Below are 11067 nucleotides of genomic sequence, written 5' to 3' on the forward strand. Positions count from 1 at the left end.
TTCATTAATGTACCAGTAGTTAGAAGTAGAAGAGCTCTAACAGAAACCACAAAGCTTATCTAAAGCCACACCACACTGGATATGCCCAATCTCATTTGATCTTGGAAGCAAAGCAGTATTGGACTTTGTTAATACATGGATGGGAGACTGCTTGGTAGTATCAGATTCTTTAGGTGTTCTTAAACTACCAACACCCTTTTCTTGTTACATTTAATTTTTACACCAGCTCATCTACAGCCACAACACACTGGATTTGCCCAATCTCTCCTGATCATGGAAGCTGAGCAGTGTTGGTCCTGGTTTTAGTACTTGGATGGGAGACCACCAGGAAATACCAGGAGCTGTGTGTATTTTTACAATACCAACACCGTTCTCTTGATGCATTCCATTTTGAAACATTGGGGCAGATCTATTAAGCCTGGTGAACTGATAAAGTGCAAAGTGATAAAGTACCAGCCAGTCAGCTCCTAACTGTCATTTTTCAAACCCAGCCTGTGACATGGCAATTAGGAGCTGATTGGCTGGTACTTTATCACGATGCAAATGATCATTTCACCAGGTTTAAGAAATTGTCCCCTTATTCATTTATGTACGAGTAGTTAGACGTAGAAGAACTCTAACAGAATCTAAGCTTATCTACAGCCACACCACACTGTATATGCCCAATATCACTTGATCTTAGGCCTGGTTTGTTCTTGGATGTGAGACCACCTGGGAATACCAGGTGCTGTAGGAAGTTTTATACTACCAACACCGTTCTCTTGATGCATTCTATTTTGAAACTTATTCATTTATGTACCAGTAGTTAGAAGTTAGAAACAGCAAAAATCATCTACAGCCGCATCACACTGGATATGTCCAATCTCATCTGATGTTGGAAGCTAAGCAGTGTTGTGCCTGGTTAGTTTTTGGATTTCAGGCCCTGCCTTCCGGTTTGGCCACGGCACCTCGGATATTCACCAAGGTATGGCCGTGATGATGACCCTTCACCATCAGAGAATCAGGATCCTGCCAAATCTGGACGACTTGCTGATCCTGGTGAACTCCCAAGAGGTTCTCCACAGTTATCTGAAACTGGCGGTCCAATTCCTACAAGTCCACGGGTGGCTCATCAAATGAAAAAAAGTCCTCGCTGGTCCCTGCTCGGAGCATGGTGCAACTGGGGGCACTGCTGGACACACACAGCCAACGATTGTTTCTGTCTCCAGAGAAAGTCCTGTAAATTCAGGAAAGTATCAGATACTTCCTCTCTAGCCCAAGAGTGTTGATACACATGGAGATGCAAGTACTAGGCCTCATGGTGTCGGCTTTCAATATGGTAGAGCACAATCAATTTCATTACCGCCCTCTGCAGAGGTTAATCCTTTCCAAGTGGGACGGCCTGCCTCATCGGATAAGGTCTCAAATGATCTCTTTGACTCCGGAGGTTCGTCTGTCACAGAGCTGGTGGCTACAGGACCAACAGTTGAGCAGGGGCCGTCCCTTCTGGATCTCCAACTGTGTCCTCCTGACAATGGATGCCAGTCTGCTGGGCTGGGGCGCGGTGTTGGAGCAACACTTTCTCCAGGGTCGGTGGACCAGGGAGGAATCTCTCCTCCCGATAAACATTCTGGAAATTGGGCAGTGTTCAATGCATTGACACTGGCCCTGCCTCTAGTACAGAACAGGTCTGTTCAAGTACAATCGGACAACGCCACCACTGTAGTGTACACAAATCATCAAGGCAGCACTCGAAACTGCATGGCAAAGCTGGAAGTATCAAAAATCCTCAGTTGGGTAGAACGTCATCTGCCAGCAATATCGGCAGTGTTCATTCCCGGAGTCCTCAACTGGGAAGCGGATTTCCTCAGTCGTCAGGACGTTCACGCTGGAGAGTGAAGAGGCCGCAGCAGAAATGTCTGCACTGGTGTCAGTAGGTGACTGAGGCAGGGATGACTGGGAGATAGTGGGTGATGAAGCATGTATGAGTGGGAGATAGTGGGTGACTGAGGCCGGGGTGACTGGGAGATAGTCAGTGACTGAGGCAGGGGTTACTGGGAGATAGTCAGTGACTGAGGCAGGGGTTACTGGGAGATAGTGGGTGACTGAGGCAGGGGTGACAGCGATAGTGTGTGACTGAGGCAGGGGGTGACAGGGAGATAGTGGGTTACTGAGGGAGGGGTGATAGGAAGGGGTTGGGTAAGTATGGGAAGAAAGTGGGTGACAGGGATAATAAATGACTGAGGCAGGGGTGATAGGGAGATAGTGGATGAGTGTGGCAGGGGTGACAGGGATAGTGGGAGACTGAGGTAGGGGTGACAGGGATAGTGGCTGACTGAGGAAGGGGTGACTGGGAGGTAGTGGGTGACTGAGTCAGGGGTGACAGAGATAATGGGTGACTGAGGCAGGGGTGACAGGGAGATGGTTGGTGACTCAGGCAGGGATGACAGGGATACTGGGTGACTGAGGCAGGGGTGATAGGGTGACAGTGGGTGACTGAGGCAGGGGTGACAGGGATAGTGGGTGACTGAGGCAGGGGTGACAGGGATAGTGGGTGACTGAGGCAGGGGCAATTTCTTGTTTCTTTGTGACCGAAAGGACTGCATTTGATAATGTGTTGCTTTCTTATGCTGTGAGGGAACATAAGGTAAAAAATTAGATTTCCCAGCTGTAGCTGTGGAGACTAGGTCCAAGAGACCTTCCCCAAACAATTCCTCACCCCTGTAAGGTAAAACCTCCATATGCATTTTTGAGTCGGCATCACCTGTCCATTGCCGTGTCCATAGGACTCTTCTGGCAGAAATCGACATAGCGTTTATTCAAGAACCCAGTAGACTGTCTCTTTGAGCATCTCTCATATATAGGACAGCATCTCTTATATGCCCCAGGGTCAATAAAATAGTATCCTTATCTAGGGTATCCATCCCCTCAGATAAGGTATCCGTCCATGCCGCTACAGCACTACACATACCAGGCCGACGCAATTGCCGGTCTGAGTAAAGTACCTGAATGTGTATAAATGGACTTCAGGGAAATCTCCTGTTTGCGGTCAGCAAAATCTTTGAGGGTAGCCGTATCCTGGGACGGGAGGGCTACGTTCTTGGATAAGCGTGTTAATGCTTTGTCCATCCTAGGGGAGGATTCCAATCGTAACCTATTTGTTGATGGGAAAGGATACGCCATAAGAATCCTTTTGTAAATCTGCAGTCTTTTATCTGGAGATTCCCAAGCTTTTTCACATAACTCGTTCAGCTCATGTGAAGGGGGAAAGGTTACCTCAGGCTTCTTTCCCTTGTAAATATGTACCCTCTTGTCAGGGACAGGGGGTTCTTCTGTGATGTGCAAAACATCTTTTATTGCCATAATCATATATCGAATGGATTTTGCTAATTTTGGCTGTAACTTTGCATCATCGTAATCGACACTGGAGTCAGAATCCATGTCGGTATCTGTGTCAACAATCTGGAATAGTGTGCGCTTATGAGACCCTGACGGTCCCTGCGACATAGGATCAGGCATGGGTTGAGACCCTGACTGTCCCAAAGCTTCAGCCTTGTCTAATCTTATGTGCAATGAGTTTACACTAGCATTTAAAACATTCCACATATCCATCCAGTCAGGTGTCGGCGGAGACACCACATTCATTTGCTCCCACTCCTCTCTAATATAGCCTTCTTCCTCAGACATGTCGACACACGCGTACCGACACACCACACACACAGGGAATGCTCTTTCTGAAGACAGTTCCCCCACAAGGCCCTTTGGAGAGACAGAGAGAGAGTATGCCAGCACACACCCCAGCGCTATATAACACAGGAAAAACACAGTAACTTAATGTTTGCCCAGTAGCGCTGCTGTATGTAATTTGCGCCGAATTATGTGCCCCCCATCTCTTTTCAACCCTCTTTTCTACCGTGGTATAAGCAGGGGAGCTTCCTCTCAGCGGTGCTGTGGAGAAAAAATGGCGCTGGTGAGTGCTGAGGGAGAAGCCCCACCCCCTCGGCGGCGGGCTTCTGTCCCGCTTAAACTGTAAAATTGGCGGGGGCTCATACATATATACAGTGCCCAGCTGTATATATGTTATATTTTTGCCAAAAAGAGGTTTATATTGCTTCCCAGGGCGCCCCCCCCCCCCGCGATCTGCACCCTTACAGTGACCGGAGTATGTGAGGTTTATGGGAGCAATGGCGCACAGCTGCAGTGCTGTGCGTTACCTCAGTGAAGATCATGAAGTCTTCTGCCGCCTCTGAAGTCTTCTTTTCTTCTCATACTCACCCAGCTTCTATCTTCCGGCTCTGCGAGGGGGGCGGCGGCGTGGCTCTGGGACGGACGGCGAGGGTGAGATCCTGCGTACCAATCCCTCTGGAGCTAATGGTGTCCAGTAGCCTAAGAAGCAGGACCTTGCAACTCAGAGAGAAGGGCTGCTTCTCTCCCCTCAGTCCCTCGATGCAGTGAGTCTGTTGCCAGCAGTGCTCCCTGAAAATTAAAAACCTAACAAAATACTTTCTGTCAGAAAGCTCAGGAGAGCTCCTGAAAAGCACCCAGTCTCCACTGGGCACAGTATCAAACTGAGGTCTGGAGGAGGGGCATAGAGTGAGGAGCCAGTGCACACCCAGAACTAAAGTCTTTCTTAAAGTGCCCATGTCTCCTGCGGAGCCCGTCTATCCCCATGGTCCTTACGGAGTCCCCAGCATCCTCTAGGACGTTAGAGAAAATAGGATTTTAATACCTACCGGTAAATCCTTTTCTCTTAGTCCGTAGAGGATGCTGGGCACCCGTCCCAGTGCGTACTGTGTCTGCAGTTATTAAATGGCCCTTAACTCCAGAACATTTTTGTGGAGACAACTTTCCTGACTTGACCATCTTCCTTGGAAGTTTTCTCCCTGTGTGACTGCTCCCCAGCCTCGGAGGATTGCATCCGTGGTCCCTAGGATCCAGTCCTGGATCCTGAACCATCATCCCTCTAGGAGGTGAGAACTGTGCAGCCACCACTGGAGTGAGATTATGGTCTTGGAAGACAGGATTATCCTCCGGTGCATGTGTTGGTGGGATCCGGACCACTTGTCCAACAGGTCCCACTGGAACACTCTGGCATGGAACCTGCCAAACTGAATGGCCTTGTAGGCCGCAACCGTCTTCCCCAGCAACCGAATGCATTGATGGATTAACACTCTTGCTGGTTTCAGAATTTGTTTGACCAGACTCTGGATCTCCATAGCCTTTCCACTGGAAGAAAACCTCTTCTGTGTCCAGTATCACTCCCAAAAACAACAACCGCGTCATTGGGACCAACTGCGATTTTGGCAAGTTTAGGAGCCAACCATGTTGTTGAAGAACTGTCAGGGAGAGTGCAATGTTTTGCACCAAATGGTCCCTGGATCTCTCCTTTATCAGGAGATCGTCCAAGTACGGGATAATTGTGACTCCTTGCTTGCGAAAGAGAACCATCATTTCCGCCATCACCCTGGTGAAAATCCTCGGAGCCGTGGACAGACCAAACGGCAACGTCTGAAATTGGTAATGACAATCCTGAATTGCAAACCTCAGGTAGCTTGATGCAGAGGCTAAATGGGAACATGTAAGTAGGCATCCTTTATGTCTACCAAAACCATGAAATCTCCTTCCTCCGGACTGGAGATCACTGCCCTGAGAGATTCCATCTTGAAATTGAATTTCTTTAGGTAGAAATTAAGGGATTTCAGATTTAAGATTGGTCTGACTGAGCCGTCCGGCTTCGGGACCACGAAGAGGCTTGAATAAAAACCTTCTCCCTGCTGACTAAGGCCGATTTGAACAATCGGTGAGGGGGAACGTCTTGAAACCCCAGTTTGTACCCTTGGGACACTATTTGTAAAACCCAAGAGTCCAGGTCCGAACGAATTCAGAACTGACTGAAGAGTTTTAGACGTGCCCCCACTGGTGCGGGCTCCTGCAAGAGAGCCCCAGCGTCATGCAGATGATTTGGCAGAAGCAGAGGATGATCTCTGCTCCTGCGTTCTTGAAGAGGCTGCAGACCTCATCACTCTTCTCCTTTCTCTACCTGCAAAGAAAGGGGAATCTTAACCTCTTGCATATCTATTGGGCCGAAATGACTGCGTCAGATAATGATGCGTCTTCATCCGTTGGGAGGGAACATAGGGCAAGAAGGTTGACTTACCTGCGGGAGCTGCCGAGATCAAATTAACTAGGCCGTCACCAAACAAGGCTTCACCTTCATAGGGAAGAGACTCCCTTTCTTCTTGGAGTCAGCATCAGCATTCCCTTGGTGAATCCACAATGCCCTCCTATCCGACACTGCCATGAAATTGGCCCGTGAACTCAAGAGTCCTATATCCCTTGCAGTCTCACGTAAGTATGCTGCAGTGTCCTTGATACGATCCAACGTAAGGAGTATCCCATCTCTCCAGGGTATCTATATCGGATGACAAGGTATTCGACCAATTCTTGAATACTACTATTCAACCATGCACATGTAATTGCAGGTCTAAGTAATGTACCAGTGGTTACATAACTAAATGATGTGAAGTTCCAGGGCGCAATCTCAGTTATAAAGAAAAGTATCTGGAAATTGTCCCTAGTTTAAAAAAAATTGATCAACTCCATTTATTTAGTATGATATCCCAGGTGATAGGATTCCGGCAGTCAGAATAACATGCTTTATTAAATAACACATCTCAAACAACCATACCCAGGATTCAAACCTATAACCTGTTGAATTCTAATCAAACACCCTACCCATTGAGCTATTTGATCCTGCATAAAAATTGTGAACATTATATGAAGCTATTGGTACTTTGCAAAAAAAAAGTATCAGCATTGCAACGCAGCAGATCCATGCAGTTTGCAGCCACACACTACATGTATCTGCTCAGCCACAATGCTAATTATTTCTTCACAAAGTACAAGGTGAGCTCCAAATAGAATTCTCTAGCTTAGAATTATACCTTTCTATGCCAAACCTAGAAGTCGGGCCCCCCATCCTGGGATCCCCCAGTGGGAGACCCGCCCCGTCATGCGGCAGGTTTGTCCGTTTTGGAAGCAGGCTGACGGGCAGCCCAGGCTTGCTTCAGTCTGGGCTTGGCAGGTCTGGAAGCATGAGCTTGCTTTGGGTATGCCTGACCTTGGGTACGCTTTACCTGGAGGATGAAAGGGCCAAGGGAAAGTACTTTTAGCCTTCTGCGTGGTAGGAGTCATACTAGGGAGGCAAGCTGTTTTAGCAGTAGCCAGATCAGCTACAATCTTATTGAGGTCTTCTCCAAAGAGAGTGTCTTCCTTGAAAGGAAACACCTCCAGGGTTTTCTTGGAATCCATATCCACCGACCAGGATCTCAACCAGCTGTATAAAGTATTACCTTGGAACTGGCTCTCCACTCCCCATTATCTGGTTATCATGGCTTTCTCCGCCAGTGTCCAGACTCGCTTGTTGAAGCTCGGCCACTTCTTCCTAGCAGCAGGCTCCTGGATCACTGGGCAGCAGAGGTGCTTGGGAGCCGGAAGGGGGCGGAGCAATCAGGCAGGCAGCTGCAGTGCTGCCCCGCTATCTGTGGTGTGAGAAGAAGCAGGGGCACTGCACCGCTGGTAGTGCTGCAGCTAGCGGTGGTGGCAGCGGCGAGGCTGCTGGGCTGGGTTTTGAAAAAGGTGGAAAGAAGGGTGTTACGGCATGGAATGTACAAACTGCGAGACCCCGCTGGCAGCGCCTTTGTCTATTTAGTAGGAAGGGCACGGAACAACCTGGGGGCAATGGAGGAAGCCCCTTTAGGGCTGGAGCCCAGCGGCAACTGACTCCGTTGTCTCTGGCAGTTCCGCCCCTGGACTAGAGGAATGGTCAAGAACATGGCAACATTTTTTTTTTTAAAGTATAACATTTTTATTAAAACATTGCTTCATTGTTACAAAATCGGTTGCATTGACATTGAGCAAATACATATGAGTAGCGTCACAACATGGTAAAAGAACATTAAATGTTCATTAGTGAATCTTCTTTTATACATTACACAATCTCAAGAACATCATGTGAAAGAAATGCAGATTAAGAGTTTGCACTATAGACCTGCCATTCTAAATATAGTGGAGATATGAGGAGGCTGAGGCCCTGCGACACCCCCAACCCCTAATCCATCAGCAACATGGGAGGATCACCAACTGCCATTCTTGTTTCAAACCATTCAGTGTGTTTTAGTGAGGCTTGAATTCTAGTTTGGAAATCTATCGGAAGAGTAGCCACATAGCTTTCCCAGGATTCAAAAAATTGCTCTACTAGTTTGACTTTTTGCAAAGATGTTTCTATCCAGTGCATCTGAAATATGTGATGCAGCTTTCCTTTGAATAATGACAGAGTAGGAGGATTCTTGTCTATCCAAGATTGTAGGATTGCTTTACGTGCTGCTGCACTAATTGCCAACAATATTCGTCTACCCCCCTTCGTCACTCTCTGTCCAGCCGGAATTATTCCAAACAGTGCCCACTCTGCTGTAAAAGGGATAAAGTTTACCAGGTGCTCCATAGCATATTGGCGTACTAGGAGCCAAAAGCGACGAAGAAGTGGGCACGACCAGAAACAATGTAATAGGTCTGCTTTTGGGGCGCAACATTTCAGACAATTGTCCGAATCCGTCATTCCCGCCTTATGTTGTTTATAAGGGCAGAAGTAAGCTCTGTGGGTTATATTATAAAACATCTCTTGGTATTGTGCTGAAGGCAAAAGTTTGCAGGAGTGTAGCAAGTTTTTTAGTAGTATGTCACATGTCAGGTTAGGAAAGTCTGATATCCATTTGTACATTCCCGAGTTCGAGTGAGAATAATCTAGCTGAGTGCTTAAATGTTTATAGTGTAGTGAGAGGGCTCTCTTCGTTGCTGGAGGTGTGCGCAATAGGGCATCTAGTGTGTTATTCAAGTCCTCTTTTGACAGTGTCCTAAGAACCGAGCAGGTGTAATGTTGCAACTGGAGAAAGGCCAACGGATAATCCCGCAGGAATGGGAATTTTTCCAGCGCTTGGGTAGACGTGAGAGGTTTCCCTGTGTCCGTGTTGACTAATTGTCCTATGTCTTGCAGACCCTCATCGTGAAACATCTTAAAGGGGAACCCCGCCTCCCCATGCTGGAAATCAGGATTACCCAGAAACCGTAGAAACAAGGATTTGTGTCTCCCTAAATTTCCGGATCTTCTCAAGGAGTGCCATAGGCGATAAACCGACCATAGAAGGGGATTATCTTGTAGATCCCGATCACAATCCCCCTCCAGACAATGGAGGAAGTTTGTTAAGTTTTTAGATTTTAGGAATTGTGTCTCTAGCTATGTGTTTGCATACGTGTCTGTGTCGTTTAACCAATCTCTCAAAAACCTCAATAAAGATGCGTGGTTATACAATAAAATGTTGGGGAAGTTAATTCCGCCGTTAGATTTTGGTTGTTGTAACTTATGCATGGCAATACGAGCTCTTTTGCCTTTCCAAATAAACTGTCGGAACAATTTAGTTATGTGGGACAGGTCTGATCTACTAAGCAATATTGGGAGGGACTGTAAAACGTATAATAATCGTGGAAATGTACACATTTTTATCAAGGCTGCTCTCCCTAAATATGAAAGCATTAAATGGTTCCAACTTTCAAGTTCCTTCGTAATGAGAGTTATTGTCGTCTTAACATTCAGCCTATACAGTTCCGAGGGATATTTCGGAAGGTTAATGCCTAGATATGTTATGGAAGTGTTAGCCCATTTTATAGGGATCCGTTTCCCCCATCCCGGGCACCTTATCCCATGTTTCAAGTATAGCCCTATGGATTTTGAAAGATTAACCTGAAAGCCCGAAAATTGTCCAAAGTTGTCTAATAAAGCTAAAATATTCTGTAAAGAGTCTTTAGGGTTCCCAACATAAACCAACACATCATCCGCGAATGCCGACAGTTTAATTTCTTTATCCCCAATTGGAATACCTTTATAGGTCATCGAATTCTGTAGTATTCGGAATAGGGGGTCTATGGATAAGTTAAATAAAAGGGGTGACAGGGGACACCCCTGTCTTGTACCCCTCTGCATCGAGATCCGTGGGCCCCGTTTGCCGTTAACCAGCAAAGAGGTCATTGGAGCGGCATAGAGATATCTGATAATATTTACAAAATTCTCTGTAAACCCTCTGTAATGTAACACTGTAAACAGGTGGTGCCATGACACAGTGTCAAAGGCCTTGTGTGTGTCTAGGCTTAAGAGCATGTAGTCCGAATCAGGGGCATTTCTGGACGCCACCGTCGCCGCAATGGCCGTACGAATTGCCTTGACTGACTGGCGGCCTCGTACAAAACCGTATTGGTGTTCCGTCAGCAAATCCGGGAGGATTATTTGCAATCTATTTGCTATTATTTTTGTGAAAATTTTGAAATCAGAGTTCAGAAGAGAAATGGGTCTATAGGAATCCGCTAACATAGGATCTTTGTCTGGTTTAAGAATAAGGGTGGTGTATGCCTGAGAGAATGTCGGATACACTGGGTGTTCCCTATAGATTTTATTATAGAGTTCCAATAGTGTTGGTATGAGTTCTTGCAGCAGTAGTTTATAATAAGACCCAGTAAACCCATCGGGTCCCGGTGATTTGTTTGGTTGTAGTGTCTTTATAACCGTTTTAATTTCGTCTTCCCGAATGTCTCCCTCTAATGCTTCTTTCTGTTCTGAGCTAAGTGTCGGTAAATTTGCCTGTGCCAATAAAGCCCTCTGCAGTTCCTCCCGTGGGGCGATAGGATTATATAATTTAGTGTAAAATTCACTGAGGTGTGCCAAGATATCAGAAGTTTTAGTGTGGGTTATATTCCGAGTGTTATCTTTTAGGGCCGTAATAAAGGAACGTTTCCTCCTAGCTTTTGACATAGTGGCCAGCAACTTCCCAGTTCTATTTCCCCATTTATAATAGTGAAACTTAGTAAAGTCTAGACGCTGTTGTGCCTGGGCTGTTAAGAAGGCATCCGATAATTTTCTATCCCGTAGATATATCTCTAAGAGAGTCTCAGAGGGGTTAGTTTTGTAGGTGGTAAAGCTTTGGGACATAGCTGCATACAATGCATGATATTGCTTGGAACTTTCCGTTTTTTTGCCTCGTA

Source organism: Pseudophryne corroboree, chromosome 9, assembly GCF_028390025.1.
Source record: "Pseudophryne corroboree isolate aPseCor3 chromosome 9, aPseCor3.hap2, whole genome shotgun sequence".
Lineage (NCBI taxonomy): Eukaryota > Metazoa > Chordata > Amphibia > Anura > Myobatrachidae > Pseudophryne > Pseudophryne corroboree.